The sequence below is a fragment of the Mirounga angustirostris genome, unplaced genomic scaffold (genome assembly GCF_029215605.1).
Source record: "Mirounga angustirostris isolate CCGP_5_RB_7025 unplaced genomic scaffold, mMirAng1.0.hap1 SCAF_7, whole genome shotgun sequence".
Classification (NCBI taxonomy): domain Eukaryota; kingdom Metazoa; phylum Chordata; class Mammalia; order Carnivora; family Phocidae; genus Mirounga; species Mirounga angustirostris.
This window is the reverse complement of record NW_026991715.1, coordinates 7,161,206-7,181,989: the sequence shown is the minus strand read 5'-3', so window position 1 is coordinate 7,181,989 and position 20,784 is coordinate 7,161,206. Positions and strand designations below refer to the sequence as shown.

Genomic DNA, 20,784 nt, shown 5'->3' with positions numbered 1-20,784 from the left:
GGCTCAGGTCATGATCCTGGAGTCCCGGGATCGAGTCCCGCATCGGGCTCCCTGCTCGGCGGGGGGTCTGCTTCTCCCTCTGACCCTCCTCCCTCTCGTGCTCTCTGTCTCTCATTCTCTCTGTCTCAAATAAATAAATAAAATCTTTAAAAAAAAAAAAAGGTGAGAATACTTTGTATTAATTTTAATTTTTAACTTTAATTAAAAAAATTAAACATTTTTTAATTCTGAAATTATTTCAAGAAGAATAAAAAAAAAAAAGACATTGTATAAACGTAAACGCCTCAAAGTTGAGCCACGTGCAAAACGGCTCCGGAAAAGCCTTTGCGAGACAGCGGCCCCCCGCCCCCGCCCCGGTCACAACACCACCCGGGAAAAGGGAGCCGAAGACAAAAGCCACCCCGCAACCGCAGGGGCAGGCGGAAGCGACGGAAGCGCCCGCGCGTCGCAGGGCCACCCCTTCCCTGACGGCGCGTGGCACGCGCCCCGCGCCCCCCCGGCCCCCCCCGCAGCCCCGGCCCCGCCCTCGGGTCCCGGCCACCGTTCCCCAGGGCGTCCTGCGTCAGAGCACCCTGGCCGCCACAGGCTCTCCGGCAGCCGGGCCCGGCCCGCGCAGCTCGGCGCCCAGGAGCCCATTGTCCCCGAAGCAGTCCCTCCCGCCCACCCTCCGCGCGCGGCACCGAGGGCCCCGCCTCGGGCACCGTTGAGAAAACGCAACGCCGGGCCCTGCCTCTCACACACGCAACCCAGCGCGCGCCAGCGACTCGGGCGGGCCGACGCCTACCTCCGCGCTCCGGGCGGCCGAAGTCTCGCCGAGCTGCGCGGGACGCCGCGCGACGCAACGACCCCCGAGCGCCCGGCCGCGCCGGCTGGGGCGTCGCGGCCGCGCAACGTCCGGCACGAGAGCGCTCGCGGCGCCGGGGCTCGCCTTCTGTGTCCCGCCCCGGCCACGCCCCCGGCCACGCCCCCGACCGAGCCACCACCGAGACGCCCGGGCCTCCGCGGAGCCTAGAGCGGACTGGAAAGCGCCTCCGCGGGCCGGGGAGAGCGGCCGCAGCGGCCGCGGACGTGCCCGCCGGCTCCGCGCGCCCCGCTGGCCGCCGAGGGAGCGTGGACGCGTTTGCGGCTCCTGCTCGCGAGGGCGCGACGCCGTCTCTCTCTCTCTCTCGGCGGGTGGTTCTGTGAACGGGAAGAGGGAAAAGACGTCTCTGGGAAAAGACGTCTTCGCTTTCTCCGCATAAGAAAAGTCATTCCGGGCCCCCGGCCGTCGCGCCAGAGAGCGTGAGAGCCGACGGCGGACACACGGTCGTGAGGGCACGGCAAGCCCGCGGCGGACTCCCGGGGCCGAGCCGGCGCGCACGCCTCCCGCTACCTTTGCAGGACCTGAACCGCTCGGAGCACCCGGGTACAGCACCGCGTGGAGCCCCGAACGGGCGCGGCCGGCCGCGCTGCCGTCGGGTTTGGCCCGGACCCGGTCGGCTCAGGGCGACTTCCACCCCCGCCGTTTCGGATTCCCCTCGGGAAGACCGCGTCGGGAATGTGCTCCCCCAGCTTGGAACTTGCCCGGTCCTGTTCGGAGGAGGAGACGCTGCTTGGGGAAGGACCCGCTTTTCTCTTCTTTTCCTGTGTCTGGCTCCACACCCACCAGAAGCGGACGCAGTTTTGGGTAACAGTTCTCCGGGGCGGCCCCGGACCAACAGCTGCCTCCCCTGGGAACTTGATAAGCAAGCGCATCCTGGGGCGACGGCGCACGAGAAACCGAGGGCGGGCCCCCCAGTCCGCGCCTGTGTCCCTTGAGGTGATCCCGATGCGCACTAGGCTTTGAAAACCGCTGTCCCGGGACGAGATTTCTTAACCTCCGCGGTCGGGACGTGCTGGCCTGGGTCATTCTTTGTGACGGGGCCTGTCCTGTGCATTAGGGGTAGAGTCACCAGGTGAAGTGCATGGTGAGCTGTTAACTTTGGTTTTCAGGTAAACAACAGTGTTAATTTAAGATTCACAGTTAATTGAGAGTTCTGCATTTTATTTGGAGACACTACCCCTTGTGCATTTTTTTTTTTTAAGATTTTATTTATTTGAGAGAGAGAGAGAATGAGAGACAGAGAGCATGAGAGGGAGGAGGGTCAGAGGGAGAAGCAGACGCCCCGCCGAGCAGGGAGCCCGACGCGGGACTCGATCCCGGGACTCGATCCCGGGACTCCAGGATCATGACCTGAGCCGAAGGCAGTCGCTTAACCAACTGAGCCACCCAGGCGCCCCCCCTTGTGTATTTTATTTGCTAAATCTGGCAGGTTTTTTTTTTTTAAGATTTTATTTATTTATTCATGAGAGAGAGAGAGGCAGAGGGAGAAGCAGACCCCCTGCCGAGCAGGGAGCCCGATGCGGGACTCGATCCCGGGACTCCAGGATCACGACCTGAGCCGAAGGCAGTCGCTTAACCAACTGAGCCACCCAGGCGCCCCACCTTGTGTATTTTATTTGCTAAATCTGGCAGTTTTAATTGTAGACTCTTTGAACATCCCCGGCCTCTACCTATTAGGCGTCAGTAGCGCGACACCCTTGTCCCTCCAGTTACGACAACCAAAAATGTCTCCAGTGTCTTCGATGTTAAATAAAAAATTCAACTGAGTAAATTTTAAAGATCTAATTGGCTTTATTAAATAATGCACAAAACAGGCAGCATCCCATCTAGCAAACAGAAGAATGCTATGAGGAATTACACAAAATGGAAAGTTTTTGTAGAAGGAAGGTGGGACGAGAAAGCTATTAGCAAAAGAAAAGGATTGTTCCCACTCGTGGGGAAAGGCAAGGAGTCTTATCTGCAGTTGACCTCCTCTGCCTTTGGGGGATGGAGAGGGCCCATGGGGAAGACTGGCACTGATCAAAAAACATTCTTTACTGGTAAAGACTACATTTCGGGTGGAGGTTGAAACTGCAAATATTATTTTTTTATGTATTTTTTGTTTACAATTTCTTTTTTTTTTCTTTTTTTAAAAGATCGTATTTTTTAAAGTAATTTCCACACCCAACATAGGGCTTGAACCCTCAACCCTAATATCAAGAATCGCATTCTCTATTGAGTTAGCCAGGTGCCCCTAAACTGCAATTAGATTAGTATTAATCCTCAATTTAGGAATTCAACCTAAGTGACACCATTTTGGGCCTGTGGTTTTCTTTGTAACATTGGGGAAGCAAAATCCCCCCTTCACCTCAACCCACCCTTACCTTCACACCTTGAGGATCACTGCTTTATAAGATACATGGGGCAGTGTACTTGAGAGAAAAGGGTGACTTAGCTTCAAAGAGTTTGTCTGTTGGGTATTAAGGAGGGCACGTACTGCATGGAGCACTGGGTGTTATACGAAAACAATGAACCATGGAACACTACATCAAAAACTAATGATGTGGGCGCCTGGGTGGCTCAGTTGGTTAAGCAACTGCCTTCAGCTCAGGTCATGATCCTGGAGTCCCAGGATCGAGTCCTGCATCGGGCTCCCTGCTCAGCGGGGAGTCTGCTTCTCCCTCTGATCCTCCCCCTCTCATGCTGTCTGTCTCCCATTCTCTCTCTCAGATAAATAAATAAAATCTTAAAAAACAAACAAACAAAAAAAAAACTAATGATGTATGGTGACTAACATAACAATAAAATTAAAAAGCAAAAACAAACAAAAACAGTTTGTCTAATAAACACAAATACTCTTGGGAACAAACTATGCTAAACATCCAAGAAAGCCAAGTAGAAGAGGTTTTGCATTTGCTTTTCTCCACAAGGTGTTTGTTTTTTGTTTTTATCGTTGTTAAAAAGAAAATCACAGGCTCAAAATGGTGTCACTTACGTTACGGCCTCGAATCAGTAAAGCAATGCTTAATGCCTAACCTAACTGCAGTTTCAACCATACAGAAACATAGCCTTCAACCAGTCAACATGGGGATTTCCTGGTCAGCACTAGGAAGTACACTGATGGATCCCTTCAGTTCTCCTTAGAAGGACAACTTTGCTTAAAACAATGGGTTCGGGGCTAATAATTTCCTTTTTTCCCACTCCCTCATATCTTTAAAAACATTTCCTTTTGTGTAGCCCTTTGGAGCTCCCCACTACTTGCCAGATGGGATGCTGCCTGATTCATAAATCAATTAATAAAGCCAATTAGAGGGCGCCTGGGTGACTCAGTTGGTTAAGCGACTGCCTTCAGCTCAGGTCACGATCCTGGAGTCCCGGGATCGAGTCCCGCATCAGGCTCTCTGCTCAGTGGGGAGTCTGCTTCTCCCTCTGACCCTCCCCCCTCTCATGCTCTCTCTATCTCATTCTCTCAAATAAATAAAATCTTTAAAAAAAATAAAATAAAGCCAATTAGATTTTTAAAATTTACTTAAGTTTTTGTTATTTAACAGATTTGGTAGCAGTGGTGGGATTCGAAGCAAGCTTCTGGCAGCTTTCAGGGACAATAAGAAAAATGGGCATGCTCTCTATGATCCCTTTGATGTCACTGTCTTTCTCACATGTAGGTGAGCCCTCACAAGGGCTGTAGGTAAGTTCTTCTGAGTTCTGAGTTCCACTCCTTTTGCGTTTGAGCTCCCAATCTAATTGGCATTCTTTTATAGGGCACATCAACTTGAGCTGCTAGACAGTCATTCCCAGAGCCAACTGAGCTTGTATATTTGCCTGGAGCACAACTGAGTGGCAGAGGGTCAGCCCAGGGCCAAGCGCCTAGCCTTTCAGACCACAGTTCCCTGGATGGACAATCACAGCAAGTTCCATGGGAATTGGCAATGGTGTGCACACAAGGCCTTCTTGTGACCAGGATGCGCTAACATCTCTTGGTTACTGCCAATACACTGAGGTGCACTTGTGTGTTTGTCTTGTTTGATGTAGATAAGGGCTTTTGCTAGTGGGGATCTGAGAAGCCAAAAAGCTACAAAAATTGGTGGGCATAGGTCGAGCACTTAAAGGCTATTAGAGCACTTGCCACTTCAAGAAGACTCCTGGGATAGGATAGGTGGGTCATGGAATGGGTTAGATTGATACTAGGTCACCCACCAACATCAAGAAAACTTCTATGCAACAAGGTACACTGTAAAACATGCACAAACATCAACCCTGTGGCCCATCCCTTCCAGGTATTAGTTCAGGTCTGAGAACCCAAAGGCTTAGCTAATGGGATCCTTAAATTCTAGAGTCAAGCATGCCACCTTCCAGCACATCTGCTTATTTTATGTTCAAGAACTATAGTCCTGAAAGTTGCAAATATCTAGCAAAAACAACAAAATCTTACTAAGCTTGTTTTGTGTCCTGAGGAATTTGGGTTGATAACCATCAGGTTGGGAGCCCCCGAATAAGGCAGGACATAAAAGTGAGTTGCAGGGCGCCTGGGTGGCTCAGTTGGTTAAGCGAACCTCCTATAGTGAGTCTCACAGGGTTTGTCTCCCTCTCTGATTTCTTCCCATTCAAGTTCCCCTCCCTTCCCCTATTGTCCTCCACGCTATTCCTTATGTCCCACATATGAGTGAAACCATATGATAATTGACTTTCTCTGACTTATTTCACTTAGCATAATTTCCTCCTGTTCCATCCATGTCAGTGCAAATGGTGGGTATTCATCCTTTCTGATGGCTGAGTAATATTCCATTGTATATATGAACCACATCTTTTTTTTTTAAGATTTTATTTATTTATTTGAGAGAGAAAGAGAGAGAGACAGCATGAGAGTAGGGAGGGTCAGAGGGAGAAGCAGATTCCCTGCTGAGCAGTGAACTGGATGCAGGACCCGATCCTGGGACTCCAGGATCATGACCTGAGCCAAAGGCAGTCGCTTAACCAACTGAGCCACCCAGGTGCCTCTGAACCACATCTTCTTTATCCATTCATCTGTTGAAGGGCATCTCGGCTCTTTCTGCAGTTTGGCTCTTGCGGACATTGCTGCTATGAACGTTGGGGTGCATGTGCCCCTTCTTTTCACTACATCTGTGTCTTTGGGGTAAATACCCAGTAGTGCAATCGCTGGGTCATAGGGTAGCTCTATTTTTAACATCTTGAGGAACCTCCATACTGTTTCCCAGAGTCACTGTACCAACTTGCATTCCCACCAACAGTGTAAGAGGGTTCCCCTTTCTCCACATCCTGGCCAACATTTGTTGTTCCCTGTCTTGTTAATTTTAGTCATTCTAACTGGTTTAAGATGGTATCTCATTGTGGTTTTGATTTGTATTTCCCTGATGGCTAGGGATGTGGAACATTGTTTCATGTGTCTGTTAGCCATTTGTATGTCTTTGGAGAAGTGTCTGTTCATGTCTTCTGCCCATTTCTTGACTGGATTCTTTCTTTTTGGGGTGTTAAGTTTGGTAAGTTCTTTATAGATCTTGGATACCAGCCCTTTATCTGATATGTCATTTGCAAATATCTTCTCCCATTCTGTGGGTTGCCTTTTAGTTTTATTGACTCTTTCCTTTGCTGTGCAGAAGCTTTTTATCTTGATGCAGTCCCAAAAGTTCGTTTTTGCTTTTGTTTCCCTTGCCTTTGGAGATGTGTCTTGCAAGAAGTTGCTGTGGCCAATGTGGAAGAGGTTACTGACTATGTTCTTCTCTAGGATTTTGACAGATTCCTGTCTCACATTTAGCATTATCATGAGAGCAAAAAGGCAACATACAGGAAGGGGGATATATTTTCAAATCATATATCTCAGTATCTATATTTCCAGAATAAATTAAAAAACTTATAAAAAATAACGCAATTTAAAAATTGGTGAAGGAATGGAAATTTTGAATCAGTATATTGTACACCTGAAGCTAATACTACACTGTATGTTAAAAAATCATATTTATTTATTTATTTTTAAAGATTTGATTTATTTATTTGAGAGAAGGAGATAGTCAAAGAGAGCATGAGTGGGGGGTGGGGAGAGGGAGAAGCAGACTCCCCACTGATCAGTGAGCCAGATGCAAGGCTTGATCCCAGGAACCTGGGATTCATGACCTGAGCCAAAGGCAGACAGTTAACTGACTGAGCCACCCAGGCACCCTTAATAACCATAATTTAAATAAAAACTTTTTAAAAAATGGGCAAAGGACTTGAGCAGACATTTCTCCAAAGACGATGTACAAATGGCCAATAAGCATGTGAAAAGATGCTCAACACCACTAATCATTAGGGAAATGAAAATCAAAAACACAATGAGATACCACTTCCCACCTTTAAGAGTGGCTGTAATAAACCAACAAACCAATAAAAAATGGAGAATAGTAAGTGTTGGTGAGGAACTGGAGAAACTGGAAAATATATATCTGTTGGGAAGGTGAAATGCCTAAGCTGCTGTGGAAAATAGCAGTCTCAAAATGTTAAACATAAAATTACTATATGAGGGCGCCTGGGTGGCTCAGTCGTAAGCATCTGCCTTCGGCTCAGGTCATGATCCCAGAGTCCTGGGATCGAGTCCCGCATCGGGCTCCCTGCTCAGCAGGGAGCCTGCTTCTCCCTCTGCCTCTCTCTCTCTCTTATGAATAAATAAAATGTTTTTAAAAAATTTCTATATGATCCAGCGATTCCACTCTTAGGTATATACCCAATAGAACTGAGAACAGGGGCTCAAACAAATACTTGTACACAAATATTCATAGCAGCACTATTTACAATAGCCTGAATGTAGAAACAATTCAAAGGTTAATTAATGGTTGAATTGATGAACATATGGTTGTGTGTATGTGTGTGTGTGTGTGTGTGTGTGTGAAAAATATTAGTTAGCCATGAAAAGGAATGAAATAGTGATACATATTATCACTGATACATTTGGAAACATTATGTCAAGTGAAAGAAGTCAAATACAAAAAGGCCAAGTATTCTATGATTCCATTTATATGCAATATGCAGAGAAATAGAATGCGTATTGGTGGCGACCAAAGCCAAGGGCATGGGGTGGGGGCAGGAGCTGGAAATAAGGAGAAACTGCTTAATATGGGGTTTTACTTTGGAGTGGTGGGAATGTTTTGAAATTAGATAGAGGTGGGGGTTGCAGGTTGCAGTTGTAAATGTACTGAATGCCACTGAATTGTTCGCTTTAAAATGAATGATTTTATGTAATGTGGACTTCACCTTAACAAAATTTGTAGAAACAAATAAAATATGTGGTATGTTAATCATAAGTCTGCTAGGAAGATGGGAGAGGACTTCAATTTAAAATAAAGGGGACTAATGTAACACTGTATGTTAGCAACTGGAATGAAAATTTTAAAAAGTATTAATACATGAATAAATAAATAAATATGTATTTATCTGAAATTCAAATTTAATTGTGAGCCCTACAACTCATAGTAGGTACCACCCTTATCTTTAGTAAAGACGTGAAGGAGATGAGGTTTGCAGCTGCTGTATTGGCAGGTAGACAAAGGGGGGCACAGCAGATGTAGGGAGAGAAGGTGGGAGGCTGGGAGACTACTGAGTTTTCTAGACAGGAGATGAAGTTGAGTGGGACCAGAGTGGGAGCAATGAAGTTGCTACAAAATGGTGGGTTATATTTGAAGGTGGAGTGGATGGAACTTGGTAATGTGAGTGCAAGAGAGGAGTCTGGGCTGACCCACCCCCCTCCCAGGTTTTGTGTTGAGCTGCTGTAAGTGTGGAAGGGCCACTAGTTAAGATCAGAAATATGGCAGTGAGAGGAGGGGGTTGGGCCTGGGGTGGGCAGAGATCAGGAGTTCAGTTTGACCTGTTCCATGTCAGGTGCCTATCACACATCTGCAGTTCAAGGAGGAACTCCCAGATGGAGAGAGAAAGTGGCTAGAGAGTATGAATGGTATGTAACGCTACAAGTCACTGGGTGTTATATACAACACAACTAATGAATCATTGAACTTTACATCAAAAACTAGCAATGTACTATATGTTGGCTAATTGAATATAAATAAAAATAAATAAATAAAGCTACAGGTCTGAGTGAAAACATCAGGCGTGAGAGTGAGTGAATGGGGATGCTGGGTAGAAGCAGGGCACCTTCCAGGCCATCTGACCTGACCAGGGAAACTGAGCCGGGTAAGCTTGGGTCCCTAAGCCAGTCTCAATGCTTGCCCATGCATGAAGGCAAGATCTCCACTGCCGAGGTGGAAAGGAAAGGACACTGGCCCCCCAGACCCAGTTAGGAAGCCAAGGCGATTTAAATAATTCCCAAGGAAGGAGCATAGATTTCTGTATTCAACTCAAGTTTCAGTTATGTGGAGATAAAACAGAAATTTTGGGCTGAACTCTTCCTGAAATATATTTATCTGCTCACAGTATGGTGACCATCACTAAGTGACTCTCAAATCATTCACTTTATTCTTACTTCAAATCATTCACTTTAAATAAAACAGGGCCACTGAACTTGGACTTCTCCAGTGCAAGTGGAAGCCAGGATGTCCCAGGCTGCAGTTCCCGAATCCCTAAGAGAACCCATTTCCTTATAGTTTAACTACCTCTCATCTAAAACAATATCAGAAAAGCAGTTCTCCAATTAAATGAGGGTTCCAATTAATGGGGTTCTGAAAAAAAGAACGTTGACTTTGTTTCTCCTGGTCCACCAAAGGCACACAGGAACCTCTCCCCACTTTTGTCCCCATGCTCCTGCCTCTCCCTCAGCTGCTTTCTGAGTCATCACTCAGTCACAATGTCCTCAAAAGGCAGCCTTGCCACAAGCTCACTCCCTTGAGCAGCGGACCCCTCACTGCTCACACCCATGCCCTCACCACCCCTGTGTGTGTCCAGACCTCTTGGGGATCCTCAAGACCACCCTCAGTTTCAATAGAAGGATTTATAGAACTGAGAAAAGCTGTTATATTCATGGTTGTGGTTTATTCAGTGAAAGAATAACATTAAAATTGGCAAAGATAGAACATACAGGGTCCAGGAAAGACCAGATGCAGGCTTCCAGTTATCCTCTTCTGGTAGAGTCATAGAGACAGTGCTTAGTTCTCCTAGCAATGGTAGATGACAGCACATACAGAGTACTGTCAACCAGAGAAGCTTACCTGAGCCTTGGTGTCCAGGGTTTTTATTGAGAGTTAGTCCCGTAGATATGATTGCCTGCCTGGGTGGCTGACCTGTCTCTAGCCCCTGCAAAGGTCAACTGATACCACCTGGCTCAAGGCCCCCAACATAAGTCAAGTTGTTGGCACAGACTATCTTGGATGGCCCAAGCCCCAGTTAAACAAAGACACTTTTATCAGGCAGGATATTCCAAGGGCTTATGGATTACCTTCCAGGAGCCACACAAGGCCTTCTTTGGAATGTACAAGGTTTAGATACTTCTGAGTCAACTCTTTGCTGCAAAGACCACACAAAGAGTTTTCATTTTATTGGACTTTGCCTAGAAAAGTACAAATTAGCTATATAGACTTTGGTTACAAGGGACTGGACTTTTCTTTGAAACATTTTTAAAAAGTATCTTAAACCATTTTCTTGTGACTCTCCATTGAAGTATGTACTTCTTATCGAATAAAAGAGATAACAAATCATTGAATCCAACATCTGCAAAATTTGCACGGGAAAGTTCAAAAAGTGTAACCCATATTCCACAGTCATAATTAAAGATTTTCTCAAAAATGCCTGCAGCTTAACCAGGACACTCTGTCCTTACCTCTGGGTCCCGCTGCTATCTAGTCCTGTGGTTAAGACATAGAGGAGAGGATCCCGTGGGCATCCCTCAAGCAAATGGACTACAGGCAGGGTTTTCCCACTCTTTTTTTTTTTTAAAGATTTTATTTTATTTATTTGAGAGAGAGAGAATGAAAGACAGAGAGCATGAGAGGGAGGAGGGTCAGAGGGAGAAGCAGACTCCCTGCCGAGCAGGGAGCCCGATGCGGGACTCGATCCCGGGACTCCAGGATCATGACCTGAGCCGAAGGCAGTCACTTAACCAACTGAGCCACCCAGGCGCCCCATGCATGAGACTTCCTTCCTTCCTTCCTTCCTTCCTTCCTTCCTTCCTTCCTTCCTTCCTTCCTTCCTTCCTTCCTTCCTTCCTTCCCTCCTTCCTTCCAGACAGAGAGCACATGAGAGTGGGGAGGGTCAGAGGGAGAAGCAGACTCCCCGCTGAGCAGGGAGTCCAATGCGGGACTTGATCCCGGGACTCCAGGATCATGACCTGAGCTGAAGGCAGTCGCCCAACCAACTGAGCCACCCAGGTGCCCCGTTTTCCCACTCTTTATAGAAGCATTAATGAAATTGGCAAAGTCCAGCATTTTAGAAAATGAAATAGAAGACAAAATTTCAGAGCATCACACCTGGTAGAGAGAAATTCTACATAAATTTTATTTCAGTTATGGCTGAGTGTGTATAAGTGTGAGTGTGACTGTATTTGTGTGAGAGTCTGTGGTTTGCATGTGGTGTGTGTGTGCATGAGTGGACTGGGTCCGTTCACAACATGGATTATTCCTTGGCCCTTAGGCTAGCTGCACACAGTAGGTAAAGGGTCACACTTGAGGACCTGGAGGCCCGAACTTGCATCGTGGCCCTGCCTCTTAGAAGCTTAGGAACCTTGGATGAATTTCTTGGTCACATTGGATCTCAATTTTTTTTTATCCAAGAATTAGGGACATAATGACAGTACCTACTTCATGATGTCATAAGAATTAAATGAAAAATACCAAATGTAAAACATTTAGACAGAGACTAAGTGCACATGCCAATCACATGCAATACAAGATTCTGGCTGGACACTAGTGAAAAAGCCTGTGAAATGTGAATAAGGCCAATAGTTTAGTTAGCTTCCTGGTTTTGACAACAGCGCTATGCTTACATAAAATATTAGCATTAGGAGAAGCTATCCTCTTTTGACTATTCTTGTAATTTTTCTGTAAGTCTAAAATACTTTTTAAATAAATATAAACGTGTATGTTGTATATACATACACATGTATATATGCACATAAACATATATAAATATGATCTATATTGACTGTATTGGCGACCGGAAGCCACCGCGTTTTACCCTCCCGAGATTTTTTGATTAGCCTGCTCTTTGAAAAATTATGATTCTTCCACTATAGTTCCCTATTGATTGCCTTCATTATCACAGAAAAGTAAGCATTGTTTTCTTAAAAAGTTTCCTACTGAACACTCCAGGGAAGATCCCAAGTGGCAATGGTTAATGAGGATTTATTATGATGATCCTTTGGCTTCTGCCAGCACTCCTTTTCCCCAAAAGGCCAGGCTTGGGCCACACAGACACACATGCGGCCTCCCTCTTGGGGAAGCAAGGAAGCAAGTGGTAAGAGTCCAGTATGGGATTGCAGGGAGCTGGGATTTTTTTTAACTCTATAAATATACTTCCCCAACATGGAAATCAAACCCTCCAAACACCATCTCCCGTCCCAACCACTTAGGAAGACATTTTTCCTCTTCAGTTGTACCATTTGTTCAATACCTGAGTCTGTAATTTGAATAAAAGAAGATCAACCTCGGAGCAAAAATTATTCCTAAAGGAGTCCTGACAGTAACAAATCCCTTGGTACCAAATCAAAAATCACCCTCATTTCTTAGCACAAAAGAGTAATTAGTCGCTAAGGTGAGAGCTCATTTCAGTGATCACATTAGTGTTAATATAAACAACACTCTTTCTATTAAGAGAAGTACACTCAACTATAAGCAGTGATATTAATAGTAATAATTCATACATGCCTATTATTGACAATTCTATCCTCTATCTTTATGCTAATAAAATAAGCATCCCTCAAGAAACCTGACATATAGCAGCCACTAAGAAGTCTGTCTTCATTACTTTGCCAGTTTGGATGGGAAGCAAGTTGGTGCAAACTGGAGGTGAATTGGGCACCTGGGTGGCTCAGTCAGTTGAGCGACTGCCTTCGGCTCAGGTCAGGATCCCAGGGTCCTAGGATCGAGTCCCACATCGGGCTCCCTGCTCTGCGGGGAGCCTGCTTCTCCCTCTCCCACTCCCCCTGCTTGTGTTCCCTCTCTCGCTGTGTCTCTCTCTGTCAAATAAATAAATAAAATCTTAAAAAAAACACAAAAAACTGGAGGTGAATTCAGCAAGTCCTTTAGCAACAATAGTTTGCACAAAATGCATTAAGGCAGATTATTAAAGGGACATATTGTACATTGAAGTGCACATACAGGATAGGAAAGGTTGTCAGGAAGAGATCTATCTCCAAGGTAGGCTAAGAACAGAAGCTTGGGTGGAGAGTGTAGAAGAATGCAGCGGAGTAGGAGGACCCTAGGCTCATCTTGTCCCAGAAACTAGATAACTATCAAATCATTCTAAATACCCCAGAAATCGATCTGAAGACTGACAGAAAAACTCCACAACTACAGGGAAAGAAGAGGCCACATCAAAGAAGGTAGAAAGTGGGGAGACATGGTTTAGGGGAGAGGTCATAAGTGCCCTGTTTCTCCAAAACCATTGGCTGGGAAGGGCTGATTTTTGTTGGGGCTTAAGTCTGGAGTTTTAAAGGTCTGTGAGCTTGACTGGGATAGAACCCTAAAGGGCACTGCCCTGCTCTAGAGAGAAGGCAGGTAAACAACCCAGAGATAGACAGCATGATTGGAAGAACACCTGGGGCACACAGCAGGGAGCTTCTTGGAACACATCCCTGAGAGGCAGCATCCACAAGAAATGCTTCTCCAGGAACAAAGGAGCTGGCCAGCACCTTTTACTCTGCCACCCCTCAGCATGAACACAGAGCCATCTGCAGGAAGCAGCACAATACCCAAATGGCTACATAACTTTGCAGGATCCCCAGGGTCACAGAAAGAACAAGGTGCCTGAGTGTGGCAGATTTCCCAAGCATTAGTGAACAGGAAAATTACCCAGAGCAGGCCTGGGCCGGCAGGGTCCCCAAAACGGGAAGTTACTAACAATGGCTAGAGATAACCAGAAGCCCCGCTGGGAGCAAGAGGTAACCAGCGGATTCTGCTTCTGTGAACAGGCTTCCCACCACAAGCTCCCCGTCTGCTCTAACCGCTGTTCCCGCATAAAGCATCCCCCTCCCCCAGTTTAAACCCACCTATCAGCAGTCAGCACAGGCCTTGTAACCTGATCCCCTGCACTCCCCTATAAAAAGCTCTATAACCCCGCTGCCCGGGGCCCAGAATTTTGAGCGTGAGGTCCTCTGGGTCTGTTGGCATAAAATAAACCCAAGTTCTACTTCTCTGAGTGTCACTTGGTTTCTCACCGGTCTGATTTTTATTTTTCCACAGCATTGGAGCAGGGAAACCAGTTACAGCCTGTGAGCCTGGGAGGGGGCTCTCAGTTGAATTCGCCCATAAACTGCAAACCCTGCCCAATCCAGTGACAGCTCTCCGTGCATGTGATGTGGTTTTTAGAGTGTAGCTGAGGTTCAGTGGGGTGAGGTCCAGAGCTGACGACCAAGAATGAATTCTTGAGAGGTCTTTGGTGCAAAACGGTGGTTTTATTCAAGCATGGGGACAGGACCCGTGGGCAGAAAGAACACTGCACTGGGGTCTTGAGGAGTGATTATATACTTGGGAGTTGGGGGAAGTAAGGAAAAGGGAGGTTTCAAAAGAATTTTCATATGTTAAAGAGGACTGACCTACAAGATACCTACAAGATACTGGAGCCTTGTCATTGTCAAGTTAAGGTTGTTTTCCCCTCTAGCAAGCTATTAACATTAAGGTCGATGGGAGCTTCCTTGGAAGAATGTCACACATGTCCCACCGAGGGGTAGGTTACAGGGTGTCAGCTTAGGCTTTGTCTTCAGCTAGCCTTCTGCACCCTCATCACATTGTGTGTTGGGGGTGGGGGGGCGCCTTGCAAAGGACAGGAAAGTGGCGGCCCTCTGCCTTCCCCAGGTAGGGACATTGTGGGTGCGGGCATGACCAGATGACCGCTTTCCTTGGGGGTCCTGCAAAGGATAGAAATGCAGAGACCCTCTGCCTTCCCCCAGCAGACACACACATGACCTGGTAACTTCTGTGGTGGGGGGAGGGGGGCTGCAAAGAACAGAAATGCACAACCTCCGCCTTTCCCCACAAGGAGTCTGCAGAGTGTGGCACACACAAAAGTAAAAACTCAGTATCCCTGAATTTTACTGAAGAGTGGGGACCGTGATCTTTCAGTTCCGGGGATGGAGATCTGGGTCGGCCATTTTTATTTTCATCCTCTAAAGAGTTCCAGAAAGCCTTCAGGGAACAAACGCCACATAGAAAAACCAAAGACAACTTACACTGAGCGCAGCCCTCTGGCGAGGGGTGATACAACTCCACCCAGACAAAGACACCTGAGAAGAAATGCAGGAGGCCCCTCCCCCAGAAGATCAGCTGCAAGAACAGGGAACACCAAGTTTACTGAACACACAGCACTGCAAAACTCTAGCTCTAGGGGAAAATAGTTTATAGAACTCAAGATTTTTTTCTCATGATTCATTTATATTTCCTTTTCTCCATAAGATACCTAGTAATAAACCTAACAAATAGGTAAAGGATCGGTACTCACAAAACTATAGAACACTTAATGAAAGAAAATGAGGGAGACACAAAGAAATGCAAAAACATTCCATGCTCAGGGATTGAAAGAATAAATATTGTTAAAATGTTTATGCTACCTAGAGCAATCTACACATTCAATGCAATCCCTATCAAAATACCATTGGACATTTTTCACAGAGCTAGAACAAACAATCCTAAAATTTGTATGGAACCAGAAAACCCCGAATGGCCAAAGGAATGTTGAAAAAGAAAAGCAAAGCTGGTGGCATCACAAGGCCAGACTCCAAGCTATATTACAAAGTTGTCATCATCAAGACAGTATGGTACTGGCACAAAAACAGACACATAGATCAATGGAACAGAATAGAGAGCCCAGAAATGGACCCTCAACTGTATTGTCAACTAATCTTCAACTTCGCAGGAAAGAATATCTAATGGAAAACGGACAGGCTTTTCAACAAATGGTGTTGGGAAAATTGGACAGCCACATGCAGAAGAATGAAACTGGACCATTTCCTTACACACATAAAAATAGACTCAAAATGGATGAAAGATCTCAATTTGAGACAGGAATCCATCAAAATCCTTGAGGAAAACACAGGCAGCAACCTCTTCAACCTCGGCTGCAGCAAATTCTTGCTAGATATGTCTCCAAAGGCAAGGGAAACAAAACCAAAAATGAACCATTGGGACTTCATCAAGATAAAAAGCTTCTGCACAGCGAAGGAAACAGTCAACAAAACTAAGAGGCAATCCATGGAATGGGAGAAGATATTTGCAAATGACGTTACAGATAAAGGGCTGGTATCCAGGATCTATAAAGAACTTACAAACTCAACATCCAAAAAACAAATAATCCAGTCAAGAAATGGGCAGAAGACATGAACAGGCATTTCTCCAAAAAAGACATACAAATGGCCAACAGACACATGAAAAAATCCGAAGGAGCACCTGCACCCCAATGTTCATAACAGCAATGTTGACAATAGCCAAACTGTGGAAAGAGCCAAGATGTCCATCAACAGATGAATGGATAAAGATGTGGTTTATTTTTACAATGGAATATTACTCAGCCATCAGAATAGATGAATATTTACCATTTACATCGATGTGGTTGGAACTGGAGGGTATTATGCTGAACAAAATAAGTCAGATAGAGAATGACAATTATCATATAGTTTCAGTCATATGTGGAAAGAAGAAATAATGCAGAGGTTCATAGGGGAGGGGAAGGAAAACTGAATGGAAGTCATGAGTGGGATACAAACCATGAGAGATTCTTACAGGAAACAAACAGGTTGCTGGAGGGGAGATGGGTGGGGGGATGGGGTAATTGGGTGATGGGAATTAAGGAGGGCACATGATGTGATAATTCCTGGGTGTTACATGAAACTGATAAATTACTGAACACTACATCTGAAACTAATGATATACTATATGTTAGCTAATTGAATTTAAATACAGATTTTTTAAAAAATGAATTATTGGGACTTCATCAAGATAAAAAACGTCTACACAGCAAAGGAAACAATCAAGAAAACTAAAAGGTAACCTTCAGGATGGGAGAACATATTTACAAATGACATATCTGATAAAGGGCTAGTTTCCAAAATCTAGAAAGAACTTATCACGCTCAATACCCAAAAAACAAAATAATCCAGTTAAGTAATGGGCAGCAGACATGAATAGATATCTATATCTATATCTATAGATATATATATACATGTGTGTATATATAAATATGTGTGTATATATAAATGTGTATATATATTATTATAAATTTGTATATACATTATTATATATGTGTATATATAAAGTATATGTATTATTATATATATCTATTCTATATCTATTTTATATATATGGATAAAGCATAAAGAAGATGTGGTATGTTTATATATCAGATATGGAAATATGTATATTCTTATTGTTATTATTTATCATTTTATTTTATGTGTGTGTGTATATAATGGAATATTACCCAGCCGTCAAAAAGAACGAAATCTTGCTATATGCAGTGACATGGATGGAACTAGAGAGTATTATGCTAAATAAAATGAGTCAATTCTAATTGTATGGAACCAGGAATGACTCCAAATAGCCAAAGTAATGTTGAAAAGGAAAACCAAAGTTGGAGGCATCACAGTTCCAGACTTCAAGCTCTATTACAAAGCCATAATCATCAAGATGTTATGGTACTGACACAAAAACAGACACATATTTCAATGGAATAGAATAGAGAGCCCAGAACTATATGGTCAACTAATCTTCGACAAAGCAGGAAAGAATATCTAATGGAAAAAAAGCAATCTCTCCAATATATGTTGTTGGGAAAACGGGACAGTAACATGCAGAAGAATGAAACTGGACCACTTTCTTACACCATACACAAAAATAAATCCAAAACGGCTGAAAGACCTAAATGTGAGACCAGAATCCATCAGAATCCTAGAGGAGAACACAGGCAGCAACCTCTTTTACCTTGGCTGCAGCAACTTCTTACTAGACATATCTATGGAGGCAAGGGAAACAAAAGCAAAAATGAATTATTGGGAATTCATTAAAATAAAAAGCTTCTACAAAGTGAAGGAAACAATCAACAAAACTAAAAGTCAGCCTATGGAATGGGAGAAGATATTTGCAAATGGCATATCAGATAAGGGTTAATGTCCAAAATCTATAAAGAACTTATCAAACTCAACACCCAAAAAACAAATAATCCAGTTAAAAAATGGGCAGAAGACATGAATAGACATTCTTCCAAAGAAGACATCCAGATGGCTAACAGACACATGGAAAGATGCTCAACATCACTCATCATGGAAATACAAATCAAAACCATGATGAGATACCACCTCACACTTGTCAGAATCACTAAAATTAACAACACAAGAAACAACAGGTGTTAGCAAGGATGCAGAGAAAGGGGAACCCTCTTGCACTGTTGGTGGGAATGCAAACTGGCACAGCCACTCTGGAAACAGTATGGAGGTTCCTCCAAAAATGAAAAATAGAATTACCTTATGACCCATCAATTGCACTACTAGGTATTTCTCCAAAGGATACAAACAGTGATTTGAAGGGGCACATGCACCCCAGTGTTTATAGCAGCAACGTCCACAATAGCCAAACTATGGGAAGAGCCCAGATGTCGGTTGATATAGATAAATGGATAAAGAAGATGTGGTATATATATATACAATGGAATGTTACTCAGCCATCAAAAAAAAAAAAAAAATATATATATATATATATGAAATCTTGCCATTTGCAATGACAAGGATGGAGCTAGAAGGTGTTATGCTAAGTGAAAACAAAGTCAGTCAGACAAAGACAAATACCACATGATCTCACTCATATGTGGAATTTGAGAAACAAGTGTTGAACATACGACAGGGAGAGAAAAAGAGAGGGAAACAAATCATGAGGTTTTAACTACAGAGAAAAAAACAACGTTGTTGGAGGGGGGGGTGGGATAGATGGGTGACAGGTATTAAGGAGAGCACTTGTTATGATGAGTGCTGGATGTCATTTGTAAGTGACGGATCACTGATTCTTTTCCCAAAACCAAACCTAAAATTTAAATAATAAAAAAATAATAAAAAAATGTTACAGACAAAAGTGCAAAGGAGGCTAGATACTATTCTCCCCTAGAGCTGAAGCTTCGCAGCCCTCTATGATCAGTAAACTTGGTGGGAGGGAGTTGTTCGCGGGGCCTTTGGGGGAGGGGCCAGTTGCCCTGATTCTCGGGTGGACTCGCCCCAGTGGAAATGCGCCTCCAGGACGCAATGAGGCAGGGCTTGGGGTGCGGCGCTCCGGACTGCCCTGGGCCGCGCCGTTTTGCTCCCTGAAGGCTTTCAGCGCTGCTGGGTGGTAAGACGACGGCAGCGCCCTGCTCTCTAGCCCCCGAGCTGAAAATTCACGCTCCCCGCACTGTCTTCAGTGAGCCTTCACCGAAAAGCACTCAATCACTCTTGTCTTCCCGGTTTCCATCAGAATCCTGTGTCTACCCTGCCTGAGCCTGAGCGTTTTTGTCCCAGGTGGGCGACCGAGTTTCAAAACCCCCAATTTTAGGGAAGCCCATGGCCTGTACCCACGCTGTTGCTCCCAGGGAGAGCGTCGCCAGGCCTCTGCCGTTTGCTGGGCCATCCTGGAAAAGCGGTCACAGGGCCGCGCAGCGGTCCCCAGTTTATGTCCACACGGAGCAGAGAGCCGGCTCCTCGACCCACTGCTCCCAGCTGGCTTCCAGGCTCCTGTGCCCGGGAACAGTCCAGCTGGTTGGCACCACCCGTCCTTCTTGTGACCCAGGGGATCCTCAGACCACGCTGTCCCACCTGGGATTCTGCCCGGCTTCCCCACCTGAGCACCCTTAGGCCAGGCGCATCCCCCGCTGTAGCGGACTTCCCAAAGGTCAGATTTTGCCCTCTGCCGCTTAGTACTTTGTGGTACCCTCTGTAAGCAGGCTCCCTCCCCGCCCCCACATCCACGGCTATATCTCCCCAAATTCAAGTCTCCGCACCTCCTACCTCCCAAAAGGTGGTCCAACGTTTTTACTTGTAGACTTGCAGTTTTTGTTCTCTTAGACCTCCGACTGGCTACTCAGGTGTTCCGAATAATTGGACATCTAGCAGTATCCAAGGGAGGAGACTAATCCTCTGCGGGCTTCACTCCCACATCTGCATTTCTTTATAGCTTTATCACCCAAAGAACATCCCTGGACATGATGATTAAGTCTCATCCTTCATGCTTTTCACAATTCAAAAGGTCTTAAGTCTCTTTTAATCTGCAAGTTCCTCCTCTACGTCTTCTTTCCTTTATAATTTATCTGCTAAAAGGTCCGGGTCATGGGACCTGCAGTTTGTACTCGTGTGGATATTGCCGTTTGTCTATTCATTGTGCTGTTGAGCTTGCTTCTCTGTCCTCAGAGTTTCCTGCAAACGGGTTCAGAGGCTTGATCAAATCCAAATTTGGTTACTTTGACAGAAATATGGACGGTAGTGTTGTGTTCCTTCATCAGGAGGCACCTCATGCCTAATTTGTCTTTTGTGATATTAGCAGCATGCTCAATGCTTAAATCCATTAAATCCACTGTTTTATTGGAGGTTAAAAGTATGAGTTTCTAAAAACTATTCTTTTTTTTTAGCCAGAATACTTTTATGAAGACCATTTCTCCTTCTTTACTTTTTGTTTTCCCATTGTTTTAAATCACACAAGAAAGGCAAGGTAAATGCCTGATTTTTCTCTTTTACTAGTTTTCAAGATGATAAATCTGTCCTATATTATTTTCCAAATGTAGTCAGTTAATTTTTTGTATCATTCTGAAATTTATTTTTAAGCATATATGATGGGTTTTGATCAATTGCA

The 20,784-nt window shown here is 44.9% G+C and overlaps 1 protein-coding gene and 1 long non-coding RNA gene across 2 annotated transcripts in view; one reads left to right on the top strand and one right to left on the bottom strand.

Moving 5' to 3' along the window:
• The window catches only part of PGBD2 (piggyBac transposable element derived 2), a 32,893-nt gene extending 31,969 nt beyond the window's left edge, over positions 1-924 (bottom strand). Inside the window, exon 1 of the mRNA XM_045890244.3 lies at positions 785-924. The gene's annotated coding sequence lies outside the window, so the exon portion shown is untranslated. The remainder of the gene's footprint in view (positions 1-784) is intronic.
• Positions 902-7,716, top strand: LOC129046248 (uncharacterized). The gene is made up of 2 exons (XR_010412933.1): positions 902-4,529; positions 4,603-7,716. It is a non-coding gene; the product is annotated as an uncharacterized LOC129046248 (long non-coding RNA).
• The last annotated feature ends 13,068 nt before the right edge of the window (positions 7,717-20,784 follow it).